Source organism: Coregonus clupeaformis, unplaced genomic scaffold (assembly GCF_020615455.1).
Source record: "Coregonus clupeaformis isolate EN_2021a unplaced genomic scaffold, ASM2061545v1 scaf6292, whole genome shotgun sequence".
NCBI lineage: Eukaryota > Metazoa > Chordata > Actinopteri > Salmoniformes > Salmonidae > Coregonus > Coregonus clupeaformis.
Window position 1 is genome coordinate 1 of NW_025539746.1, and position 11599 is coordinate 11599.

The 11599-nt window shown below is 50.5% G+C and overlaps 1 long non-coding RNA gene across 1 annotated transcript; it reads right to left on the reverse strand.

The window, feature by feature from the left end:
- Positions 1-4097: 4097 nt before the first annotated feature.
- LOC121563463 lies at positions 4098-10168 on the reverse strand. Its single transcript, XR_005999883.2, has 3 exons — positions 10105-10168; positions 4461-4497; positions 4098-4317 (listed from the first exon to the last, which is right to left on the reverse strand). It is a non-coding gene; the product is annotated as an uncharacterized LOC121563463 (long non-coding RNA).
- Positions 10169-11599: the final 1431 nt, after the last annotated feature.

Consider the following 11599-nt stretch of genomic DNA (forward strand, 5'->3'; position numbering starts at 1 on the left):
GGCCACGGTTTTGAACAGGTGACAGAGAACATGGCATGACATCATTAGGGACAAACCGTGAAAAAACTTTTGCAACGGAAAACAAAAACACCTTTTTTTTGTTCAAGGAAGTCTCCCGTTACTTCTAATGATAAATAAGACCCTGATAACTTCATCATAGTTTTCCCTAAATTACAATGTGGTGAAATAATATACTTTTGTTGGAAGACAAATAGACATGTGGACTGACAGAAGGGAGGACTTACCATCAGTGCCAAGGGGGAGACACCTTGTTCTTTCTTCAGGGTTCATGCGATTGCCTCCCCCCTCCTGACTTCCTCACTCCTTCCTTCACAGCCTCATCCTTCACTGTCTTCTTAGTTTAGAGACAAACAGATATGAGTTGGTGCCTCACAATCAAACAGCCCCAAAATTCAAACAAGATACTGGTTAATGGTAGACTCCTTACCTGTGTGGAGGTGCTGTCCACAAGGTTGGAGAGGGAGTGTGTGGATTCCAAGCTAGCAGAGTACATGAACCACCCCCTGCTTTAGGTTGGGCAAGAGTTCTTGAGAGGGTGATGTACTCTTTGAGGAGCTTGAGGAGGAGGTGACTCCCACTACAAGGGTGCTCAAAATGGGTAGAACTCAGTGGGGAACGCCATGAGGGGGGATGGTACAGTGGGGAAAATAAGTATAGTAGCACAATTGTGATTTCCCACTTAAAAAAGATGATAGAGGCCTGTAATTTTATCATAGGTACACGCAACTATGACAGACAAAAGAGGAAAAATCAGAAAAATCACATTGTATGATTTTTATATGAATTTATTTGCAAATTATGGTGGAAAATAAGTATTTGGTCAATAACAAAAGTTTCTCAATACTTTGTTATAATTACCTTTGTTGGCAATGAACAGGTTCACAAGGTTTCACGCACTGTTGCTGGATGATCTAGTGAGATTCCTTAGAGCAGTGATGTTTTGGGGGTGTGGGAAACACGGACTAACTCCCTCCAAAGATTTTTATGGGGTTGAGATCTGGAGACTGGCTAGGCCACTCCAGGGACCTTGAAATGCTTTTAGAAGCCACTAGTTGCTCGGGCGGTGGTTTGGGATATTGTATGCTGAAAGACCCAGCCACGTTTCATCTTCAATGCCCTTGCTGATGGAAGGAGGTTACTCAAAATACGATACATGGTCCATCTTTATTCCTTTCCCTTTTTACACGGATGAGTCAGTGGTCATTTGCAGTAAAAACAGCCCCAAAGCATGATGTTTCCACAATGCTTACAGTAGTATGGTGTTTTTGGATGAAATCAGCATTTGTTCAAACACGATTTAGTTGAATGTTTACCAAAAAGTTCTATTTTGGTTTATATGACATTTCCCCAATCCCTCTTCTGGATCATCCAAATGCACTCTAGCAAACTTCAGACGGGCCTGGACATGTACTGGCTTGAGCAGGGGGAACGTTGGCACTGCAGGATTTAGTTTCGGCGGCGTAGGTGTGTTACTAATGGTATGGCTTTGGTTACTTTGGTCCCAGCTCTCTGCAGGTCATTCACTAGGTCCCCTGTGTGGTTCGGGGATTTTTGCTCACCGTTCTTGTGATCATTTTGACCCCACGGGGTGAGATCTTGCGTGGAGCCCCAGATCGTGGGAGATTATCAGTGGTCTTGTATGTCTTCCATTTTCTAATAATTGCTCCCACAGTTGATTTCTTTCAAACCAAGCTGCTTACCTATTGCAGATTCAGTCTTCCCAGCCTGGTGCAGGTCTACAATTTTGTTTCTGGTGTCCTTGACAGCTCTTTGGTCTTGGCCATAGTGGAGTTTGGAGTGTGACTGTTTGAGGTTGTGGACGGAGGTGTCTTTTATACTGATAACAAGTTCAAACAGGTGCCATTAATACAGGTAACGAGTGGAGGACAGAGGAGCCTCTTAAAGAAGAAGTTACAGGTCTGTGAGAGCCAGAAATCTTGCTTATTTGTCGGTGACCAAATACTTATTTTCCACCATAATTTGCAAATAAATTCATTAAAAAAAATCCTACAATGTGATATTCTGGATTTTTTCCTCAATTTGTCTGTCATAGTTGATGTGTACCTATGATGAAAATTACAGGCCTCTCTCATCTTTTAAGTGGGAGAACTTGCACAATTGGTGGCTGACTAAATACTTTTTTCCCCACTGTATCTGCCATGCAACAGACGGCTACCTCGCCACCATAGCGTGCGGCACGCAGTTGAGCTTGGTTGGAATCCAACCTTTAGCCGCAGCCTTCACGATGGCCTTCATTGCATCTTCCCCCTGAATTGTATGCCCTCCTCCAGGCTGAAGGGACAGAGAGATGTCAGCATACTTCAGGGCATGCTGACCTCCACAAAGAGATTCTTCATCAGCCTGAAGGGGTTGTTGGCCATCATGGCCAGGGGGAACTCTGAGGCCTCCAGTCGGCGCATGATGCCCTGGAGGATAAGCTTCAGGGTCTGGGGGCTCTTGACTGGTGTCCCCTGGGAGTGCTGGCGAAAGGAGATGTCCTCTCGATGAGGATCTCACCCGGAAGGAGAGAGGGAATCTTTCCCCAGGAGGCCCTGCCTGGCCTCCAGTGGGGGTCAGGGAGCTGGTACTCACCTCAGAGACATCAGCTCCCCCGATCCTCTTCTTCCAAGGTTCTGGGCAGGAGCTGCCCATGCTGCCTGAGTGGTCGTCAGGAATCCCGCACCCATGGGAAGGTGCTGGGGACCACCTCATCTTCATCCAGACAGGGGTTGAACTCCAGGGTCTGTGCAGGAGCTGCCCGTGCTGCCTTGGTTGAGGTGGAGGGCTCTGAGTGTAAGACAGTCCATGACACTCGTGACTAACTCCTCTTCTTCCTCTGACGAAGAAGGACACGGGAGTGTAAGGGAACCTGTCCCTGGCACCAGAATCCAATCCTAAGAAAACACTACAAATACTCTGAACTGATTCAAAGCCACATCCATGTATGGCACTATGCAGTATCTAGCACATTTACTATAATGATAATACACTGGTTATTACACTGGTTATAACAGGGTTAATACTGGTCATCATTGGTAAAACAGGTTATAAATGGACCTTTCTGGACGATGACACTGGCCCTGTAATTGTCGTTGCAGGTCCTGTTCAGCCTCTTTCCAACCAGGCGGTCAGGATCCCGGCAGACGTCCTCCTAGTCAAATCAACATTTATTTAAAATGGATATATAGATATATCATTATTATTTTTTATAGATGATTTTCTTCACAAAAATTAGTGAACTAGGCCTTACTATGACTCCTGTATGAGCGGAGAAAATGACTTGTCAGTAGAGCGGAGAAAAATACTCTCCCCCTCCCCCCCATGGACAGCACCCCCCACCCCAAAACATCTTGGTCACATTGTAAAATGGCAATAACAATAATAACAAGGGAGCAAAAGGAGACAAGACTACATAATAACTAACCTAGTGCCCTCTTGTCTTGATCAGAGAGTGAGGTGGAGGCCTGGGGGGTCGGATCAGGGAGCTGCCCCTCTCCTCCTCCCCAACCCCATGAGACAAGCTGGAGTCGCTGTCCCACAAATCCTCTCGCTGGATGTGGGGGGTGCTCGGGAGGCTGGGTCTGCTCCATGTCCCATGTGCTGGTCTGCCAAATCTCCCTGCCCTCTCCCTGAACAGGGCAAAGACATTGAGGGACCCCTCACTGAGGGCTTCTATGGACATCCCTTCTCTTGGCCCCTCCTCACTGGCCCAGAAGTTTCTCTCACACTGACACTGGAGTGGGGGTGTGTCTCTCTGGAGATAAACCTCTCCATCTCTCCCACTGCCTGATGACAGAGGTCAAACCGTCTCGATCCCTGTGAGGACCCAGAGCTTCTGTTGGAGCAGGACACACCTGGATGTTCCAGAGATAGTGGCTGAGCATCCACACACTCTACCAGCTCTGGCATGTTGGACCGGCTCGATCCCTGTGATGACCCAGAGCAGCTGGAGAGCCTCTCATCGGTCAGAGCGATGCCTGGATGGGTGATCTCCAGGTCATTCATACCAGAGGAGAAGAGGTCCTCCTGGGCATTCCTCAGGATATTACTCACAACCATGTCTGCTGTAGCCTGAAGCTCCTTGTCTGTCTCAGAATTGGGCGTGGGGGGCTTCCCGCCCCTGAGCCTCCCCTTTGGCTCAGAGCTCCGCCGGTGGAACGTCTCCGAGACAATCTTCAGCACCCCTGAACCCCGGAAGGAGCAGTTGGATGATTCTGGACTGGAGATCCTGAGCAGAGCTATCGCTGGCAGGAGGAACGCATAGGACATGTCCTCCAGGTCCTCTATGGTCACATTCTTAGAAAGAAATACGGAAAACAACCATTTTTAAATGACAGCATTTCCTCTTAGTCTTTAAGTTACACGTTTTTGTTGTTGTTAGCATGATTAGTCGGTAAAGAAGTAGAAATTGGGTAAAGAAGAAAAAATGGGGGACTTACCATTTGTTTGAGGAACTTCCTGATGCGCTTTCTCTGACTGGAAAACAAACTGTCACGGTTTACTAAGCCAGAACCCAGAAGCAGACCAGGACAAGGTAAATTGAAACAAAGGTGAGTGTTTATTTAATAGATCCACGAGTGAGGCTGAATAATCCAGGGAACAGAGCGGGTGGCGTGGATGGGTTGTTGAGGGTGCAGTGGTAGGTCCAGTAATGGCTCGGCAGCCGCCGACCATCAGGCAGAGGTTGGGTGAAGGTTCCGGGTGAGTGACTGCAGATAGAACAAAACGGAGGTAAGTATACAGCAAGTCAAAAAAGGTGCAAAACAACAAAACTAACGCTAGAAGTTCCAAGGCTGGATACACGGACAAACATACCTGTTCATGGCTAACGATCCGGCAGGGAATGGATGTTAGGACAGAGCCTAAGAAGGGTGATGATCAGGACCAGGTGTGCAGATTGCTGATGGGATGCAGGTAAGCGGAAATCAAGAGAGCTCCCGCCCACTTAGCAACGTTGCCCGGCAACCAGGCAGGAGCGTTCCAGAACCCTCGGGAAACTGAGATCCCGAGCAGAAAAACTAATACCCAGACAGAAACCGACTCAGACTGCAGGGATCGTTACAGTACCCCCTCCGGCCGAACGCCACCGGGCGGACTCCCGGAGCGCCAGGATGGAGGCGGTGAAGTCACGAATGAGGTCAGCATCTAGGATCTGTCGCCGCGGAATCCCAACTCCTCTCCTCAGGACCATACCTCCCAGTCCACCGGAGATACTGGAAACCCCGGCCCCGCCGTCTGGAATCCATGATCGTCGCACCGTGCAGGCAGGACCACCTCCGATCATCCGAGGAGGAGGAGGAGGAGGCGGAGGAGGGGCAACAGAGGACTGAGGGAGAACAGGCTTGAGGCAGGAGACATGAAAGGTGGGATGGACTCTGAGCGTCCTTGGTAGTTTGAGTCGAACTGCCACCGGATTGATCACCTTCTCCACCACAAACGGACCAATGAACTTCGGTAACAACTTCCTAGACTCAGTCCGTAGGAAGGAAGATCCCGTGTGTGCCAACCAGACCCTATCTCCGATGGTATAGGTGGGAGCGGGGACCGGCGACGATTCGCCTGGAGCTGATACCGGTCCGAAACTTCCTAAGGAGTGCCTTTCTGGCCCGATGCCAGGTCCGGTGGCAACGACGAATATGGGCCTGGAACAGAGGGCACTGAGAGCTCCTTCTCCTGAGAAGGGAACAAGGGAGGTTGGTAGCCACCACAGGCACTGGAAAGGAGACATCCCAGTGGCAGATGTAGAGGAGAGAGTGGGCATACTCAACCCAAGGCAACTAGAGAGACCCAGGAGGTGGGGTTGGAGGAGACAAGGCAGCGTAGGCGTGGATTCCATCTTCTGGTTGGCTCTCTCCGCCTGACCATTTGGATTGGGGGTGAAACCAGATGTGAGGCTGACTGTAGCTCCAATGGCCAAACAGAAGGACTTCCAGACAGCAGAGGTAAACTGAGGGCCACGGTCGGGAAACGATATCACTGGGCAAACCGTGGACCCTGAAAACCTCCCCTAACCAGGATCTCGGACGCTCGAGGCAGAGAGGGAAGCTTGGCAATAGGCACAAAGTGGGCGAACTTGCTGAATCTGTCCACGATAGTCAGAACGACCGTGTTTCCAGAAACGGGCAACCCAGTGACAAAGTCCAGGGCCAGATGCCACCATGGTCGCCGGGGAATAGGAAGGGGGTGAAGTAGTCCAGAGCTGGGCCGATTGGTACTCTTATTCTGCGCACACACTGGACAGGCAGCAACATAACCCCCGAAAGTATCCTCGGCCAGCAGGCCACCAAAAACGTCTGCGAAGAAAACGCCATCGTCCGAGCCACGCCAGGGTGACAAGCCATCTTGCTGGCGTGGGACCATTTGAGGACAGCAGGACGAACCGACTCAGGCACAAACAACCGACCGGGTGGACCGTTACCGGGACCGGGCTGCGTCCGAAGGGCCGCCATCACCTCTCCTCAATCTTCCACCTAACAGCTCCCACGACGCAGTTCCGGGGGAGAATTGTCTCGGTCTTGGACCCACTCTCCTCCGTCTTAGAGAACATCCGGGACAAGAAGCAGCCCGCCTTGTCCGTTCTTAGATCCAGGTCGGAACGTCAGGGAAAAAATTGAATCGTCCGAAAAACAACGCCCACCTGGCCTGACGGGAGTTGAGACGTCTAGCCGATTGCACGAAGCAAGATTCTTGTGGTCAGTCCAGACAATAAACGGTTGCTCCGCCCCTCCAACCAGTGGCGCCACTCCTCCAAGGCAAGTTTCACCGCGAGAAGCTCCCGGTTACCCACACCGTAATTCCTCTCCAGGCGAAAGGTGACGAGAGAAGTAGGCGAGGCAGGGATGGAGTTTACTGTCCGTGGAGCATCGCTGACAGGATGGCGTCAACTCCCACATCAGACGCGGCCCACTTCAACGACGAACAGACGGGCCGTGTCCGGCTGAGAGAGAATCGGTGCGTTGGTGAATCGCCTCTTCAAATCCAGAAACGCTCGATCCGCCTCCGGATTCCACTTGGAAGGTCCTGACACTGGAAGTCAAGGCAGTTAACGGAGCGGCCACACGGCTGTAATCCCGGATGAATCTGCGGTAGAAATTCGCAAACCCCAAAATCTCTGGAGCTGCAATCCTCGTACGGCTGGGCCCATTCCAGAACCGCTCTAACCTTCTCCTGGTCCATCCTAATCTCTCCCCTGGAGATGATGTACCCGAGAAAGGATGTCGTGTGGGCGTGAAACTCGGCGACTTCTCGGCCCTTCACGAACAGGCGATTCTCCAACAATCGCTGCAGAACCCGCCGGACATGCTGGACGTGGTCGGAAGGTTCCTTCGAGAAGATCAGAATGTCATCCAGGTAAACAAACACAAAGAGACCGATCATATCTCTCAGGACGTTCGTTCACCATACTCTGGAATACCGCTGAGCATTGGTCAGTCCAAACGGCATCACCTGATACTAAAGTGACCCATCGGTGTATTGAAACCCCGTCCCAACCACTCGTCCCCCTCTCTGATCCGGACCATGTGATACGCATTGCGTAGGTCTAGCTTGGTGAACACCGTAGCACCCTGTACGAGTCGAAGGCAGAACTCATCAAGGGCAGGGGATACTTGTTCTTGACCGTGATGTCATTCAACCCCCGATAATCAATACACGGTGAAGAGCATCCTTCTTACCCACAAAGAAGAATCCCGCCCCCAGGGGGTGATGACGAGGGACGAACGAGACCAGCAGCTAGGGACTCCTTGATGTAGGTCTCCAAAGCCTCACGTTCAGGTCGTGGAGATACTGTATAACCTTCCCTTGGGGGAGACAGCTCCAGGGAACAGGTTGATGGCACAATCATATGGTCGGGTGGGGGGAGGGAGTGACAGAGCCTTCTGCTTACTGAACCTACTTCCCAAATCGTGATATGTCTCGGGAACCAGGGACAAATCTGGGGGTTTAGCCTCAATCACCTGACTGGGAACCGAATGGGGACAGGCAGTCTTGAGTACAGTTAGCATGACAATCAAGCTCCAACTGTTACTCTTGCCCGTCACCCAATCGAACGTGGGATTGTGTTCCTTCAGCAGGGGTATCTCAAGGACCAGAGGAACATGGGAAGACGGCAGAATGAAGAATGAAATCATCTCCGAATGATTCCCCCGACAACAGCATCTTAACCGGTTCAGTCCCTCATCGCGATACGTGCCAGACTACGCCGTTCAGAGTGGTCGCTTAATGGCTTCCGGCAATTGCTCCTTGGAAAGCCCCAGCTGTTCCACCAACTCGCATCAAGAAAGCTTCCACCGGCACCTGAATCGATAAAAGCGTTAATCGCTAAGCTCTGATTCCTGTTCATAAGGGTAGCGGAAACGGGTCTGACAGAGGTATTGAGAGAAGTCGAAACTGGCTCGCTAAAAGTCCTCCCAACTTTTAGCGAGCCGCGCAGTTTGACGACCGCCGGGAACAGGTGGCGAGGTAATGTCCCGAACCACCACAGTAGAGGCAACAGTTAGTCCTACGTCTGAGTTGGCGTTCCTCCTTGGTTAACCCGTGCCGCCCTACTTGCATTGGTTCAGAATCGGGAGACAGGACCTCTCCACTAATCCTGTGTGGTGGACTTCGATGATCGACGTATTCTGGTCCAATCCCCGACCCGACTGGAACCTGAGAAGCTGATCGATTGGACGGAACCCATTGCTTCTCCCTCCTTCGCTCCTCGGACTCGATTATCCACCCGAATAGACAAGGCTACCAAGCTGCTCCAGGTCACTAGGTCCGGATAGGAGATCAACTCATCCTTGAGCTGCTCCGACAGACCCCGGTAAAAGGCCGCTTGCAGAGACTTCATTCCACCCACTCTCCACAGCCAACGTCTTGAACTCGATCACGAAGTCGGCCACGCTACGAGTTCCTTGGTGAAGCGAAACAGGCGCCTAGTGTGCCCCCTCCTCGGACGGAATGGTCGAAGAGCTTCTCATCTCGGCCGTGAACCCCTGGTATGAAGCCATGCAGGGGTCTTGTCGTTCCCAAACGGCTGAAGCCCACTCCAGCGCCGACCACGCAGCAACTCAATCACAAAGGCTATCCCTAGCCTTGTTGCGGCAAAGAGTAGGGCTGTAGATCGAACACTAACCCACACTGCATAAGGAAAGAACGGCATTCTTCCCAGCTCCCCCTCATATTTATCCGGCGTCGGAACCTTGGGCTCACGGAAGGACACAGCTCCAGAAGCGGCAGGCGAGATGGGGAAACCGGTAGTGGATCCTCACCGGAAACTTGCGCTGGTTCTGGACCTCCTCAGACCGGTAGAAAGGTTCCGAACTGCCAACGAGTGATCTCCTGGCAAAAGCTCCGTGCTGTGATGGCCCAATCACTTCTCCTGATGGGCAATGGCATGGCGAACAGAGTCCAGGTCCGCTGGGTTCATTACTGGCCGGATCGTTCTGTCACGGTTTACTAAGCCAGAACCCAGAAGCAGACCAGGACAAGGTAAATTGAAACAAAGGTGAGTGTTTATTTAATAGATCCACGAGTGAGGCTGAATAATCCAGGGAACAGAGCGGTGGCGTGGATGGGTTGTTGAGGGTGCAGTGGTAGGTCCAGTAATGGCTCGGCAGCCGCCGACCATCAGGCAGAGGTTGGGTGAAGGTTCCGGGTGAGTGACTGCAGATAGAACAAAACGGAGGTAAGTATACAGCAAGTCAAAAAGGTGCAAAACAACAAAACTAACGCTGAAGTTCCAAGGTTGATACACGGACAAACATACTGTTCATGGCTGAACGATCCGGCAGGGAATGGATGTTAGACAGAGCCTAAGAAGGGTGATGATCAGGACCAGGTGTGCAGATTGCTGATGGGATGCAGGTGCGGAAATCAAGAGAGCTCCCGCCCAGCAACGTTCCGGCAACCAGGCAGGGAGCCGTTTCAGAACTCCCTGGAAACTGGAGATCCCGAGCAGAAAAACTAATACCCAGACAGAAACCGACTCAGACTGCAGGGATCGTTACACAAACAAACACCAGGAATCATTGGTTAGTAGACTGGCAACTAGATTCAATTTTTTCTACTGCACATAACACGGTTCAGAGCAGAACTCACGGGTGAGACTTCAGGAAGTCCTCTAGAGAAGACGCCTCCTCTACGTTCTCAGGTGTCATCTCACAGGGTGTGTCCGCCAGAGAAGTGGCATCGGAGGTGACATCACTCTCTGGGGTCTCTGGGGTAAGGGGGTCATCAACAGATGGAGAGGAGTTCAATCTCACCTCATCCTCAGGTGTCATGGGGCCTGGTGGCACTGAAAGAGAAGAGAATCAGAATTACCGCTGAACAAGATAGTAACCATGGCAACAATTCTATTGAATAACCACTGTGTCACCAACACCCACCTGTTGTCTCCACCTTCGTCACTTTAGTGTTCTTGATAGCTGGCAGGACACCTAAAGAAAGAGGAGAGTCGAGCCATTAGTTGATCCTTCCACCATATATCCTTTAAGAATTCTATCAATAAATCCAAGTATTTTGGAAGTGGTGATCAATACCTCACTGTAACTGGTTGCTGGAGATAGAAGAGGTGGAGGCAGCGTCAACACACCAACTACTTGGTGGCTTGGTTTTTTTCGCCACTGCCTTGGCCTCTCTGTCCCTTTCTGGACTCCACGGCCTCTCTGGCGTTCTTTCGACCTTGGCCATCTTGGCCTGACCGCTCAGCCTGGGGCCTCGTGGGGGGCTTCGGCACCGAAGTTCTGAAATAAACAAACAATATTAGCAAAAATCGCTATCACCATAGAAACCATCTCTTTCACCATAGACATGACGGTACTGAGTGACATGTCACATAAGGGCTAACTTTTAGAATTAGAATAAGAATCAGAATTTGAATGCTATTGGTTCTAACTAGTACAGTAAGTGACCCATGCATCATTATCTCATTGTAAAAAAAAACTGGTTGAGAACACGTCCATATAACTACATTACAACCAACTCTCAGTTACAACCAGGTAAAGATTTCAAACAAAACGTCCTTATACAAACCAGGGGCATGTTCAGCAAGACAACGTTTAGCAACATTCAGATAGAATTACTGCTATAATCGAACAAACATGCCTCTTAAACATGTAGAATAAGGAATCACGTAAGCTCTAGTCATGGCATTTGTATGGCAATGTTCAACAATGTGTTTGCCACTGAACATGGCCCAGTATACAACCTGCCCATCCCCTACCAAGGTGCCAATCAAAATGGATGTGGGCGGAGCTCAGATTAGGTGACCAAGAATTGACAAGCGTGGTTTAGCCCTATACATCATTAGCATATGAATGACCCAGCACTATCCACTTGACCAACGAACCAATAAAATGGATGTCCAATTAAGGGGCAAAGCATTTCTGACCAAGAGCCAATCAAAACGGATGTGGCAGGCACTCGGGATTTGATTCGAAGAGGGGACCAAAATTGGAAGTGGGCAGGGCTTAATCACATTAAAAGCCTAATCGCAATTGAAGTGGGTGTGGCAGAGCTTCAACCAGTCTGCTCTGAGAGTTTGCCTGGAGTACATTCAGCATGCCTAACGTTACAAAACGTTTTGAACGTTTTC